The sequence below is a fragment of the Rattus norvegicus genome, chromosome 20 (genome assembly GCF_036323735.1).
Source record: "Rattus norvegicus strain BN/NHsdMcwi chromosome 20, GRCr8, whole genome shotgun sequence".
Taxonomy (NCBI): Eukaryota; Metazoa; Chordata; class Mammalia; order Rodentia; family Muridae; genus Rattus; species Rattus norvegicus.
This window is the reverse complement of record NC_086038.1, coordinates 17,972,764-17,988,214: the sequence shown is the minus strand read 5'-3', so window position 1 is coordinate 17,988,214 and position 15,451 is coordinate 17,972,764. Positions and strand designations below refer to the sequence as shown.

General features: G+C 42.9%; 2 long non-coding RNA genes across 10 annotated transcripts in view; one reads left to right on the top strand and one right to left on the bottom strand.

Annotated features, from left to right (window-relative positions):
* Positions 1-15,451, top strand: part of LOC120098901 (uncharacterized) — a 108,265-nt gene that overhangs the window by 34,895 nt on the left and 57,919 nt on the right. The window lies entirely within an intron of this gene.
* The window catches only part of LOC120098903 (uncharacterized), a 51,402-nt gene continuing 38,116 nt past the window's right edge, over positions 2,166-15,451 (bottom strand). For all 3 annotated transcript variants that reach the window (XR_005497650.2, XR_005497652.2, XR_010061075.1), the window contains exon 3: positions 2,166-2,358. This is a non-coding gene — a long non-coding RNA (uncharacterized LOC120098903). The remainder of the gene's footprint in view (positions 2,359-15,451) is intronic.

Genomic DNA, 15,451 nt, shown 5'->3' with positions numbered 1-15,451 from the left:
CTTCCTTAAAGACTCCATATCCTACTAGAGAGATCTTTGCTCGTCCATATCCATAACCTCAGCGCCCTATTCACTATAGCTGGGGCTGAAGGTGACTCCGTGCTACATACACACAATGGAGTTTCGTTCAGCTGTAAAGGGAAATCGAATCCTGACACTCGTGGGTAAGCACATGTTACTGTGGAAACGTTATACTGATTGAGGCATAGGAAAACAGGAAAACAAATACCACATGTTCTCCCTCCTACCTTGTTCCTAGCTTTGAATCTCTAGTGCATGTTTGATTCGGAGTTCCTCTAGAAGCCAGGAAAGTAGGAAGAGGCCATTTGGAGGGAGACGCCTTAAGGGATGGGTGAGATTAGAATCCAGGTCATAGGGAAGTAGAGGGGAGAAACACCAGGAGTAGAGAGGTTCCAGAAGAGAGGGGTGTCTAAAGGGAAATACCCAGCATGGCTAGAAAGTCTGTTCTCAGAAACTTTTATCAAACCTCCAGTAGTTAGGTGTGGGGTGATAAGCTATTGATCAGAGGGACCCCAAAGCCTCCAAATAACACAGGATCTCACCATTCCTCTTGTTTGACTACCAGAACTGGTTGATAAGACCATTCCAAAGACCCCCCACAAATGTTCATTGTATGTTATGGAGAAGGCCAGAGGAACTGATCTGGAAGCTTCTTTGCTGGTTCTCTTTCATAGTGTCAAAGGTGCTATTCAGCTGCTGAGGGAAAAGGGAATCAATGGTCTTATCTAGCTGTGAACCCCAGGGTCCGTGACATTAACCTGATAGGCATGATGTGCCCATGTGTGCCATCGTGGCATGACAGTTGTGGGACTTGCCAGCCACTCTCTAATTGGGCCTGCTCTGCAGAGAGTTACTACATCTTTGTAACTGCAAACCCAGTCAGAAACCCCAGGGTGGAGGTCAGCAAAGGCTCAGTGGGTGAAGGCATTTGCTGAACAAGCCTAGAAGCCAGAGTTTGAGCCCCAGAGCCTATGTAAAGGTGGGAGGAGAGAACCAGTTCTACAAAGTTGTCCCCTGACATCCACACGTGTGCTACGGCATGAGTACTTCCATACGCAGATGCTACACAAACACTAATCAATTTTTAAAACATGTTTAGGAGAACCAGTGATAGAGCACCTTTGATTTCTCCCATGTATAATTAAAAATAGAGATTAAATAAGGATTCTGAAAAGTCTTATTACTATAATGTCTTATTTCATAAAAATTTATGTTTTCTGGTACTAAAAAAGAAATGTGGGACACAGAGTAACTAGCAAAGGAAGGTGATTTAAGAATCATGGAGCTACTGTCATCTTGACTGTACAGTATTACAGGAAATAAAATAAAATATTATTTTTAAATTGCTAAGCTTAAGTTTACACTTCAGTGCTTGAAAAATTTACAAGCATGGTGCAGTCTCTGGACTACTGAATAAACTGAACCTGGCAAACAGAATTTGAGACAAACGGCTCTGGGTTGCACTCCTCTAACCTGGATTCAGTCACTGAGCACAGAAACCCATGGCTATAATTAGGAACTCAGTCTAGAGAAATTAATTTTACTTTATTATAAGAGCTTTAAGTCCCAATGGAGGAAGCTAAGTGAGTATTTACCTCTAACTAATAAGAGGAAGCTGGGCAGAAGCCCAGCTGCCTGACGCTTCCCTGCAGTCAAGGTTTTCCTTCTGAAACTCCTCAGTCCTGTTGAGACTCTCAAGTTTTATGTTACAATATATGAAAGAAAGGAAGAAAAACCAGTCGCTAAATGCACACTTAAAAGTTTCCCTCAGGGGGTTAGGGATTTAGCTCAGTGGTAGAGCGCTTGCCTAGGAAGCACAAGGCCCTGGGTTTGGTCCCCAGCTCCGAAAAAAAGAACCAAAAAAAAAAAAAGTTTCCCTCAGTGATTTGCCAAGGCACCTTAGCGTGTGTATCCTGATAATGGGCCACTTCTGTTGAGTAGGCAGTAGTCATAATATACAGCCTAGAGATACATAGATCTGTAGCCAGAGATAGCTCAGTTAAGTTACCAAACTCGGGGTTGGGGATTTAGCTCAGTGGTAGAGCGCTTGCCTAGCAAGCGTAAGGCCCTGGGTTTGGTCCCCAGCTCCGGAAAAAAAAAAAAAAAAGGAAAAAAGAAATTTAATCCTCACAAGATTGACAAAGTATGTGTGACCCATTTTTTTCTTTACTTGAGAGAGAAGTACCTGGGACAGACAAGATAAGCCACTTGCTTTGGAACATGTTGCTTCTGAATCACACAGCTATGAGTCTAACCAAACCTTTGACATTCAGCTACAGGCTCGCCTACATGGTTCTCTGTTTCCTCCGTTGTGGCTGGAGTTCTCCGACAGTTTGTCTTGATGAAGAGGGAATGTACAAAATGAGAAAAAAAATTATCAAATCTATTTTTGATCTGTAGACAGAGAGTTAGAATCACATTCACACTCTGAGTTGAAGCAGTTGCAAAGTGCAGGAGGGACTTTGGGGGGGTCCTTTGTTACTTTTGAGGTAACCCCTTTCCTTGGTATGTTGACGTACCAAGAAAAATAAAAGATAGAAAAACATCTCTCTTAAGGTTCATGTTTTACATTTTATGTGTGTGAGTGTTTGCCTGCATGTATGGACATGTATGTGTTTCTCGTCCCTCAGAAGCCAGACAAGGGCATTAAATCTCCTGGAACTGGAGTCTACAGATGGTTGTGAGCTGCCATGTAGGGGCTAAGAGCTGACCCAGGTCCTCTGTAAGAGCAGCTCTTAGCCACTGAGTCACCTCTCCTGCCCTTTTCCCCCGCATTATTACATGGTTTAATACATATAAAGTTCTTAGCACTATATATGACATTATCACATGGCAAAACATTATTAGGAAGGAGCTGGATCTTAGTAAGCAGCATGTTTTACTGAAGCCATACCAGAGGAAAATGAAAATCAATGCCGTATAGAAGCAACTTAAGGGGACAGGGGTTTACTCTTTACTGGATTTACTCCCAATTGGAAGGGGTGCGTTTATTACAGCAGCAAGGTATGGCAGAGTTCATGGTGGTGGGATTGTGGGTGGGGCACTTTCACATGCTTATGGCCCCAGAAGCAAAGAGAGCAAAGCACAGTGACACTCAACTGGCTTTTCCCTTTTCCTCTTTTTATTCAGTCAGGACCCAGTCACCAGGTTATGGGACAGTGGCACCCACATCTGGAAATGCATCAGGCATCCCCAAAATGTACCTCATGAATACCCTAGGCAATTCTGCAACCAAACTGTCAATCAAAATTCGCCACCACCGCAGACATACTTAGAATGGAAACAACCAACATGTCCATCAATTTATGAAGAGGAAAATAAAATGTAATACATATTATATATAACTATATTAGGATATTGCACGTCAACATAAAGCATGGGGCTCTGGTACACACTGCAGCATCAATGAAGCATCAATACTTCACAATGAGGGAAGGAAGCCAGTCATAAAGTCCATGTATCACATAGTCCCGTTTATATTCATTGTCCAGAGTGGACACTCCATAGACATGAACCATAGACTAATCATTTCCTAGAGCTTGCAGATATGGAGGTACTAGAGAATAGTCAAGTTACTGCTCATAAAAATGGACTTTCTAAAAGTGAAAGCAAGTCATCTAAATTTACATTGGGTAATGGCTGGACAATTGTATTAATATTTAACAGTACTTTATTATATTATAACATATATACTGTGTACAATACATACTATATCATATATTACATACTATATTACATTATATATTATACATTATACACTATACTATATATTATAGTATATAATATAGTATACAATATACTACACATAGTATACAATATAGTATACCATATACTATACATTATAGTACATAATATAGTATACCATATACCATACATTATAGTATATACTATACTATACAATATATACTATATTATATATAACATATATATACAACTTTGTGACCTATACCTCTATAAATCTTTTTAAAACGACAACCATACAAGGAACCTGACCAAACAAACAAACAAACCAAAAAAAAAAATCAAAAACAAAAAAACCCAATGAATTCCTCAGTAAAACAAAACCCAATGAAACAAGCGAGAGCATCTGTGCATTATTTGATGACTTCATTGCCCAGAGAAATCCTTCAAAGAATTTCAAAAGTCAGTTATTCGAGTTGGTTGTTAAATAGATCTTAAGCATGCGGGTGTATGTCCTGCGAAGCTGTCACCTGCGGTAGACCTTCAGTAAGGTTTAAGAAAGAGCGGCTAGAGAAGCGGCCTTGGATGCTCATCTGAGATGCCACCCTCTCGTCCCACCCTCTCGGCTCCCTGTAATTCTACTGCAGCTGCGCGCGGTTTCTGGTAGAGCCAGAGTAAGTAGAACGTGGAAAGCTAGATGAAAGAGGAAGTCGTGATTTGTTCTGGGGTGAAACGCTTCCGTGGTGTAGCTGTACAGGAGTCGTACTCCTGTAAAATGGCCCTCACGCATGCTCCCATGAGGAAGCTCAACAAGCCCATTGGTTCACCGAGGAAGACTTGAGTGGATTAATTATCTTGTCTGCCGCCGGTGCCCTGTCTGGGGTGATTACTTCACAATTCTCAAGGGGAAGTTAATATTGCCACTATTTTATGGTCAATGTAGATACGTGTTATGTTCTCATAGAGGCCATTAACTTGTTTACTTAGTTTACCCATAAATAATTATGTCAACATCTTTAGGAGATCTTGTTTTCAAATGTGTGGAATGGAATGCAAGTATCATCAAATGAGTTAAAGGAAAAAAAAACAAGTCCTCATTTAAAACTTGAATTGTGGGCTGGAGAATTGGCTCAGTGGTTAAGAGTGCTGACTATTTGTCCAGAGGTCCTGAGTTCAATTCCCAGCAACCACATGGTGGCTCACAACCATCTGTAAAGGGATCTGATGCCCTCTTCTGGTGTGTCTGAAGACAATGACAGTGTTCTCCTATACGTTAATATTAATTAATTAATTAATTAATTAATTAAAAAAACAGAAAAAACTTGAATTGTTTAGACCAGTATAAACTCATGATTATTTTTACTTAAAAAAAATTACGTCTTAGTTTCACTCACTAAAAATTCCTGGAAATAATTTCAACAGAGTAAACATTATCCATGACCAACCTTTGAAAGTACCTTTTTGAACTAAAAGTAACCAGAGATCCTCAGAGAAATGCTGGTGCCTCCTCTTGGGAAGAAATGCATAGCATTTGCCTACAACGGTTTAAGATGCTAGGGAGGAAAGTGTCCAAAGACCCTTTGTCCTTTTCGGGAAGACTCAAGATACCGCAGTGTCAGCACCACTCTAGAAAGAACAGTCTATGAGTCAACAAAACAATGATTCCGACGGACTGAAGCAAGCTCATTAAGACTTAGGAGTTCAACAAAACATTTTGAGAGAGCTAGAAAGAGGGCTCCCTGGTTAAGGCTTCATCCCGCTCTTTCAGAAGACCCAAGAGTGAGTCAGCTTCTCACAACTGCCTTTGATTCCAGACCCAGGAGGAATCTACATCTCCAGTCAACAAAGGGCATCTGCATTCACCTGCTCATGTACACACCATTTAAGATAATAAAAATAAGTCTTTTAAAATCTAATTTCCGGGGAGCAAGATGACTTGGTGGATAGAGGTGCTTGTTACGAAAACTAATGACTGGAGTCCAGCTACCACAACCTGGGCAAAATGTCATGAGGTAACAAACTCCCAGAGTTGTCCTCTGACCTTCATATGTAAGCCGTGGCATGTGTGTTCTCATGCACACATAGAATACATACATACATACATACATACATACATACATACATACATACGGACATACGGACATACATGCATACATACAAAATGCATAGTGTATTGGTCACTTTCCAAGATTACTAGGCACCATATCAGTATTCTGAGAACTAGCAAACAAGAGGAAATAAAAATAAAGTCTTAAGTTTACCTGGCTACAATCTGTGGAGTCAAAGAATCAAAAGCTCTTAGAAGAATTCCACCTTACAAACTTAAAAGGACATATGCAAGAAACAGGTCACGACATCTAATGAGAGGATTCACTTGGACTGTGAGAAGACTTAAGAGGGAGCTATCTAGAGAAAGCTTCACTGGAGAGATTAGACAGACGGTATCTAAGCCCACGGAAGCATTTCAAGTAACAAGAGACAACCAGATGTTCTGTGCCTTCCTGATAGAACGTAGTCAAGAGTATTCAATATCGCCTGCAAAACATGCAGGCTAGCAAAATGAACTCTGACCTTAGGAATGAATTGTTGTTCTTGGAAACACCAAGAAGAGGAACATTTTTAAGATTCAATGAGCTATGTACAGAGAGGAAAATTCCAATGTGCTTTAGCAAGTGAACGGCAAGGAACAAAGAAGGGAGAATTATTTCTGTTACTGAAAGGATCTGGTATTACTTTCAATTCAATGCAAGGATAGTTTTTATTTAAATAATGATTACGGAAGCCACAGGAAAATCGTATGACCCACAAACATGTCACAGCGTGTGTCTGGGCACCGAGAGGCCATTAGACTACAGGATGTTCTATGGTATGTTGACGCTTGGTTGAGATGTTAGGTTAGTAAGATCTATGGTTCTTTTCTTCTTTTTTTTTTTTTTTTGGTTCTTTTTTTCGGAGCTGGGGACCGAACCCAGGGCCTTGCGCTTCCTAGGTAAGCGCTCTACCACTGAGCTAAATCCCCAGCCCCTGGTTCTTTTCTTCTTAATGATGTTTATGCGCATGTGCAAAACTGGCTGGAACAGACACAAAACAGCAGTTAATGGTCAAAAGTTCATGATCACACAAAAAAGTAGTCCTGAACTTATGCCTAAAATTCGCTTTAATGAAAGGAGGGTTTTCAGAGCAACAACAATGGGGAGAAAAAAAAAAACCAAACCCATGTTACATTTTATAAAAAAAAAATCAATGAAAAATAAACCACTAGGTTGCTCTAACACATAAAGATGCCGGTTTCAAATGTACTCAAACTACACAATAGGTAATAGGCCAAGTATGGTAGGTTTTGTTTTTTAAAGATAGCCACACCCACATCTTACTTTCCATGTGACCCTTTTAAAGGAGGTTTTTGAAAACTGTCCAAGAAGTTATTTTCCCCCCTATGTGAACTACTTGAATCTTGTTTGTCCCTTGGACTAGCCTTGATTAACAGAACGGTGAACAAAGGACGCCATCCTAATGAGCATGCTGGCTATGATGAGAGCTCCTGTTTGCCATTACCACATACTAGAGTCTGGCGAAGAGATCCAGCTTCCTGGCTACAGAAACCACACAGAGAAGGATGCCCGTCCAGCCTCTGCCTGCCCAGTCATTACTGCCAAGTTGCCAGACTTGACAACAGAGCCTTCTAGGCATCTGGACCTAACTCCATCACAGCTAAATGTGAGCCCAGAACCCATGGATCTGGCACTTGTATACAGTCACACGAATGACCACAACCGATGCCACATGGGGAAGAAAGGCCATTCAGCTGCAGTCTATGAATTCCTCAGCAAATAATGTCACTTCAGTTTGTGGTTCAGCAACAATGACAACATACGTAAGGGGTCAACTCAAATGCCATCCTGGCCTCTGAAGACTTTACACGTAAGCTTGTTTTAAAAAAATAGCAAAACCAAACAAACAAAAACCCCCATAAACAGAGTTTATGTGCTAGAATGATGAACTTGACTTACAATTCCATATATTATGTGCAAATTGAAGGGAAAACTATAAGCCCTGGCCAAAGTCAGTCCTCAAAGACTTAGGGTTGGGTTTGACAGGGTGAGGCTGACACATAGATGGGTAAACTCCAGATCCAGCATAGAATGGAGGCATCGCAAGGCTGTAGATCGCCTTGTGTTGAAATGCTGAGTGGGACAGCATCCTCGCTAGCTATTTTTTTAGAGAGAAGGATAAGGATCTTAAATCATATGACAAAAATGGAGAGAAACTACCAAGAATAAAAGTTATGGCTCCACAGATTTGGGGAGCGCTGACTACGCACACTTTGCTCTCTCACCCTTGTTATCCGAGCGGCATGCTGCACAAGCCTGTGTCCCCCAACGTAGTGGCTTCATCAACACTACCAGCACCTCCACTACCCTTCCTGGAAGAAGGGCTGAGGGAAAAGCAATGACCTGAAGGGGAAGAGAGGGAGAGAGGAGACAGGGGGGTGGGGGGGGGGGAAGAGAAACAGACAGAGAGAGAGAGACAGAGAGAGACAGAGAGAGAGAGAGACAGAGAGAGACAGAGAGAGACAGAGAGAGAGAGACAGAGAGAGACAGAGAGAGAGACAGAGAGAGACAGAGAGACAAAGACAGACAGAGAGACAGACAGAGACAGACAGAGAGAGACAGAGAGAGACAGAGAGACAGAGACAGAGAGACAGGGACACAGAGAGACAGAGAGAAATACAGAGACACACAGAGAGAGGAGAGACAGAGAGAGGAACAGGGCAAAGGAAGAAGCAAGGAAGAGGAGAAAGGGATGGACAAAAGCTCCTGGTAAAGACCATGAGCAGTGAGGGAGGATGAAGAGAGTAAGCAGTAACATGGTGACATATGACTTGAGAAACAAGCTTCTTAAGGAACTTTATTTGTCCTATGTAATCTAGGCTTTTACAACATTTAGTAACGATGTTTTCTTGATAGTCTATGGGTGAGGCAATAGAGATGGACTGAAAAAGCACAACTTGGTTATTGTTATTTCTTCTGCTAGGTTATCTACTGAAGGTTAGCTCTCTTCACGTCTGAGCGATTCAGCATATCTGAGAGGTTAAAATACTGTCACAAAGCAATCATGGTATCTTTCTCTCTAACGTACAGTCTACTAGGGCCCTTTGTTATTCCAAAACACAATAGTTCAAATTTAATATAGTGCCATCAAAACAGAAGACGTCAGATTATTCAAGCCATAGGCTTTTTCGAGAAACACATTTATTAAGTTGCCATGTTTGAATCTGTTTTAGGAACAGATTTTATCCAAATACAATTTTACATCGAGAAACTGAGAAGCATTTTAAAGTTGGTTTTGTTAATTTAATACATTGAATCGGTTTTAAGGTAAAGTTAACAGCTTTTTCTTCCTTTGGGGAGATAAGTGCCCTCCTCTTCAGTGACCCAATTATTGAATGAGACTTCTATGCTCTGTAAGTTTTAGTCAAGAATTGGCTAACAAGGTCACTTGGGGTGGGAGTGCAGAGGAATGCACTACACACATTTAATGAGTTCTACAAGAATTCCACCATCTTGGAAATTGTCACTCAGACTGTCAGCCAGGGGTGATTAAAGTCTGGCCTCTGGTCCCCAGGCCTTCCTTCCCAGAGACTTCTCAGAGAAAATGGTAGCTTTACTCATCACCAGATAGAAGAGACCCCGATCATTCAAAACCTGTAGTCATCTGCTTCATTCTGCTTCTGAGAAAGCACACTGGCCATCCATCAGTACCGCTGCTCTAAGGGAATAAAGCCTCTATTATCATCTTCACAAGTTATAAGCGGCTTCAGATTGCTAATTCATTAACACTTCCAAGAGCCCATGGCCAAGGTTGATACGAATAAACAGAAGCATTAAGATGCAGAGAATTGAGTCGGCATGTTCTGGATGTGCTGAGTCCAACAGGAAAAGAGCTGTGAAGAACCTTTCCTCAGTATAGATGCTACAAGAACTTGTGAATGAATGGAGAATTGTTTACCTTTCCTGGAAGTGTGGACGATTTTCACCTTACGTGCTAATTAACTTATTTAATAGTTTGTCTCTCCACCTTTGCTTTTTTATCTGGAAATGCTCACACTCAAGTTTTCCTTTATAACTTTTCATTGTTGCCCAGAGCTTGACATTTGGACATTTCATAATAATTCTTTTGTTTTATATTACTTGGATGAATAGTTTCTGACCAGTAATATTTAGGCATGAATTGTAGCACACTGTCTTTTCAATATGTCCAGTAAGTTTGTCTGTATATTCTGGTCTGCAACAAAATATCAGATGTGTTAGTTACTGATTTTTTTTTTATTCACTTCTGTTGTGGCTAAAAAATAATACTTTGTGTGACTTTGGTGACTTTACCATGTGCACTTGAAAGTTATGTGTATTTTGTAGTTAGGGATATAGTTTACTCACGTACACTATTATTGATTTTGCCTAAGTTCTTGTCATTTTCCTCAAACCCTAAGCTTCCCTCTTGTGATGATTGGAATATACTTGACCCAGGGAGTGGCACTATTTAGAGGTGTGACCTTCTTGGAGTAGCTGTGGCCTTGTTGGAGTAGGTGTGGTCTTGTTGGAGTAGGTGTGGTCTTGTTGGAGTAGGTGTGGTCTTGTTGGAGTAGGTGTGGTCTTGTTGGAGTGGGCGTGTCACTGTGGGTGTGCTTTAATACCCTAGTCCTCGCTGCCTGGAAGTGAGTATTCTGCTAGCAGCCTTCAGATGAAGATGTAGAACTCTCAGCTCTGCCTGCACCATGCCTGTCTGGATGCTGCCATGTTCCTGCCTTGATAATAGACTGACCCTCTGAACCTGTAAGCCAGCCCCAATTAAGTGTTGTTCCTTATAAGAGTTGCCTTGGTCATGGTGTCTGTTCATAGCAGTAAAACCCTAACTAAGACATCTCTGGTATTTCCTACTGTTTCTAAAGAACCATGATTAGAATCTTGGTTTCCAATGTTTATAGGCCCGTTCCCCTGGCTGCCCCAATATTTTCTGGGTTCCTCTTTTCTGAAGTAATGTACTCACACTTGTACTTAGAATTGCTGTGTTTCCCCCTCGTTCTGACTGCCAATTTCTTCATGTGGGAAACCATGAATTTTCTCTTGATGTTTTAATCATTCCAGAAAGCTTTTGTCCTTATGTTTCCAGATGGTTCCCACACCTTGGGGTATCCCATTTGTTCTTCTGGTGGGCAGAAGGAACAAAGGCTTTTAGGAGACTAAGGCATCCAAGTTTGTCTGAGAGTTGTCCTAAATTCCAATAACGGAGGAAGAGGAGGAGGAGGAAGAGGAGGAGGAGGAAGAGGAGGAGGAGGAGGAAGAAGAGGAGGAGGAGGAAAAGGAGGAGGAAGAGGAGGAGGAGGAGAAGGGGAGGAGGAAGAGGAGGAAGATGAGGAGGAAGAGGAGGAGAAGAGGAGGAGGAGGAAGAGGAGGAGGAGAAGAGGAAGAGGAGGAAGAGGAGGAGGAGAAGGGGAAGAGGAAGAAGAGGAGGAGGAGGAGAAGGGGAAGAGGAAGAGGAGGAAGAGGAGGAAGAGGAGGAGGAAGAAGAGGAGGAGGAGGAAAAGGAGGAGGAGGAAGAGGAGGAGGAGGAGGAGAAGGGGAAGAGGAAGAGGAAGAAGAGGAGGAGGAGGAGAAGGGGAAGAGGAAGAGGAGGAAGAGGAGGAAGAGGAGGAGGAAGAAGAGGAGGAGGAGGAGAAGGGGAAGAGGAAGAGGAGGAAGAGGAGGAAGAGGAGGAGGAAGAAGAGGAGGAGGAGGAAAAGGAGGAGGAGGAAGAGGAGGAGGAGGAGGAGAAGGGGAGGAGGAAGAGGAGGAAGATGAGGAGGAAGAGGAGGAGGAGAAGAGGAGGAGGAGGAAGAGGAGGAGGAGAAGAGGAGGAGGAGGAAGAGGAGGAGGAGGAAAAGGAGGAGGAGGAAGAGGAGGAGGAGGAGAAGGGGAGGAGGAAGAGGAGGAAGATGAGGAGGAAGAGGAGGAGGAGAAGAGGAGGAGGAAGAGGAGGAGGAGGAGAGGAAGAGGAGGAAGAGGAGGAGGAGGAAGAGGAGGAGGAGGAGAGGAAGAGGAGGAAGAGGAGGAGGAGAAGAGGAAGAGGAGGAAGAGGAGGAGGAGAAGGGGAAGAGGAAGAGGAAGAAGAGGAGGAGGAGGAGAAGGGGAAGAGGAAGAGGAGGAAGAGGAGGAAGAGGAGGAGGAAGAAGAGGAGGAGAAGAGGAAGAGGAGGAAGAGGAGGAGGAGAAGGGGAAGAGGAAGAGGAAGAAGAGGAGGAGGAGGAGAAGGGGAAGAGGAAGAGGAGGAAGAGGAGGAGGAAGAGGAGGAGGAGAAGAGGAGGAGGAGGAAGAGGAGGAGGAGGAAGAGGAAGAGGAGGAAGAGGAGGAGGAGAAGAGGAAGAGGAGGAAGAGGAGGAGGAGAAGGGGAAGAGGAAGAGGAGGAAGAGGAGGAAGAGGAGGAGGAAGAGGAGGAGGAAGAGGAAAAGGAGGAGGAGGAAGAGGAGGAAGAGGAGGAAGAGGAGGAGGAAGAGGAGGAGGAAGAGGAAAAGGAGGAGGAGGAAGAGGAGGAAGAAGAAGAGGAGGAAGAGGAAGAAGAAAGAGGAGGATGACGAGAAGGAAAAGAGAGGATGTGGGCAGGGTTTTTAGCTCTCATCCTTGGCTTGTTCTTCATGTCTGAGAAGTACTCTATAGTATTCCAACATGAAAATTCGCCTATTCATCCTTCTACAAAGATGAAGTCTGACCATCCTGTAGTCACAGTTCATCACCAGCTCGTTGGATTACTAGGCTAAACTCTTTAGCTTATGACATTAATGCTCTCCTTAGTCATCTCCAGAGGATGCTATGCTGGAATTCAGTAAATAACTGACTTAAACACTGCCATCACTCTGCAAAGCTTTTCAAATAACGGGCCCGATATGTATATTATGAAACAAAGTATTCAAAACAATAGGCAAAAATCAGAATTATATTGATTTGATATTTTAAAGTGTGATGTAAATGGTACAATAAAACAAAAAAGTCAATGTCCTGATAGTTGCAGTAAACAGAGTAGCAAGCCAAAGCATAGACTCACTGTAAGTTATACACATTCACATCTGCATTTAATTCATTAGAATAAAATTTAGATGTTTATGCTATTGGGATTAAACATTTGTCTTTTACAGCCTGATTGCCTTTTCTTTACTTGCTAAGCTGTAGAGCAGAATTTCCTAGTCACAGGAGCAGCACCCTGCTCTGTCAAGGGAAACACAAGACTACCCAATGACCTGGTCTTACGTAATCTGATATTGCATAAGCACAATTAAGGATGTGTAGCATTTGCACAGTGCAGTAGAAGCACAAAACAAGCAAAAAACCAAACCAAACCAAAACGGTCCCCTGAGTTTTCTTCTTTCTCGACTCGTTTTGGTTCTTGTCGTTTCCATGAACCAGTCACCACAGGAGTGAATATTAATAAAGCAACCCTTCCCTTTCAATCAAACGCTTCCATGCACGTTCCCTTCACGTCTAAGAATTAGGTAGCACAAACGTCTCTCAGCTTTGTTTCAGCAATGAAAAAATGAAGTGTTTTTTTTCCCTACAAATGAAACCAAGTAATCCAGTTTTAGACGAGGGATCCTTTGGGATAGATAGATAGATAGATAGATAGATAGATAGATAGATAGATAGATAGCTAACAAATAAAAATGAAGTCTATTTCCCTTTAGCACTATTCTCTGACCCTAAGACCCTAAAGAAGCAAACCTCTCTGATTTCAGCTGCCCAGGTAATGTAAGGAGGAAAGCAGCTGTCTTCCCTGAAAGGCTTGGCAAGAAGGGCTGTTAGAAGTTTGGAATGTAGGGATATTGAACACGACGTGGCTGTTCTCCATACATCCAACAGACAACTAATGAGAACGTATGCGAATCCACAATCCTACGGCCTCAGTAGAAATGGCAAACCCTAGCTCAAGTTGTGGCAATCCCTAGCTCTTACATCCCTTCCCACCACTATATTAAACCCTTGAGATAATAAACGTATAAAGAGAAGAATATAGAGAAAAATCGGGTTCATTCTGGTCCAGGCTTCTATGTTTTCAGAACATTACCAACACTCCCTGCCCCCCCCCCCCCCCCGTTTTAGGCAATGGCCTGAAGCCTCCATGACCCTGAAGCAGGATTAACCTTTCCTTTCTATAAGTTGCATATCTTGGATATTTATTCTCCTGATGAGCATTACTCTGGTTGTGAAATTGCTATCATTAGCGCTCTTATTTGGATCAGTGCTCATGCAAGCAAGACTTGATGCCCCATTGACCTAAATGAAGTAAAGAAATTATTCTGGAGTCAACCATAGTATCCTGTAACTGGCTGTGTAAAGTAACCATTTGCTATCTCTCCGGGCCAGCAAGCCACCTGGAGGATATCAAATATAGTCCGCTTCCTCCGTAATGTTGACCTGTTGCTACATCTTCAAGTCAAAATAAAATGGGAGTGGGGGTGAACTCTGTGCAGTGTCAAAGAAAATGTCATCGTCCGTTTCACAGTGCACGGAAGTGGTAGACATTGGGAGGAGCAGGAGGAAGTCTTCAGTTCCCACCTCCTCTGTAAGGAGAGACCCTGCAGGAATCCTGACTCCCTGACATCACCCTGGAGTTCAATGCAGGCATACAGCAAGCATTCGATAGATAGTCGTGAATGAAGATGATTGTCTGAGAATTGGTTTTCTCGTTTTCCGTGTCAAAGGGGCACACTGTCAGATAGGTAGCTTAGAGCAGTCCTAGTCCTGTGAAGAAGCTGGCTCTGAGTACCGAAGCATTGTATTTGATGCCCCATCTTACTCCAGTAAGTCCTAGCTGTCAGTGCGGTTCTACGTAAACATTGGAGGCACTAAATCTTTCCACGCATCCAAACAGAAATGTGGAAGCACTTACGTACCCATCCTCAAATTTCTTCTTAATGTGGGTTTTTACACTCCTCTGAGGTGTTACTCGGAAAGTCACCAGTGTGTTGTAATGAATGAGTGCAGAAACCTACTAGGTCTCCGAGTGTTTACGCCCTCATCTGGACAGCTTTGCTCACCAAACGTCACCACCTCTGCGTCCACCCATTCCCTAGCCCCTGCCCACCCACCGTGTCATCCCCTTTCCTGTGTTGTAATGGTTTTCCAGAACATTCTCTTTGATTTGACAGTTGTGAGGGTGTGCCGAAGGCACTCATAGATCCAGGTGCTGCTGAGGCTAGCCCTGACTCTAGATGTGGGTCCAAGAACTCGCTTTATGGTTTTTTTCCCCCTCCGGATGTTACACATCACCACCAGACTGGGACGGATTTGTTCCCATTGAGAAAACCCTATGATATTTGTTATGGAAGTCTGATCTGATTGATACAAGCGGTTCCGAGCGTTGAAGTATTCTATTCCATGATCTCAGTAAGAGAAGCCACAGCATGAACGGCCTTTCTTTCTCTCCCCCTCTTTGTTTCCTTCCTTTCTTTCTGTATAAACATGGCTGGCTCTTGCCCGCCTTCAGCCCTCTGCTTGGCACAGTTGGTGCCATTAATGTGTTGAGAAACCCAGATGCTGTTTCCTGGTATTCAGGCGTAGCTGAGCCTCCACTGTCTTTCTCCTTCTCCTCTCCCGCTAAATCGATGGCTCGTGATTGCTTTCTTGTTGTTCTGCTCACGTTTATTTTCTCGGCCTGCACTTTTAGTTCATTAGGCAAGCACAGAGCACATGATAAATAGCCGCTGGGAAAAGAACATGTTAGGG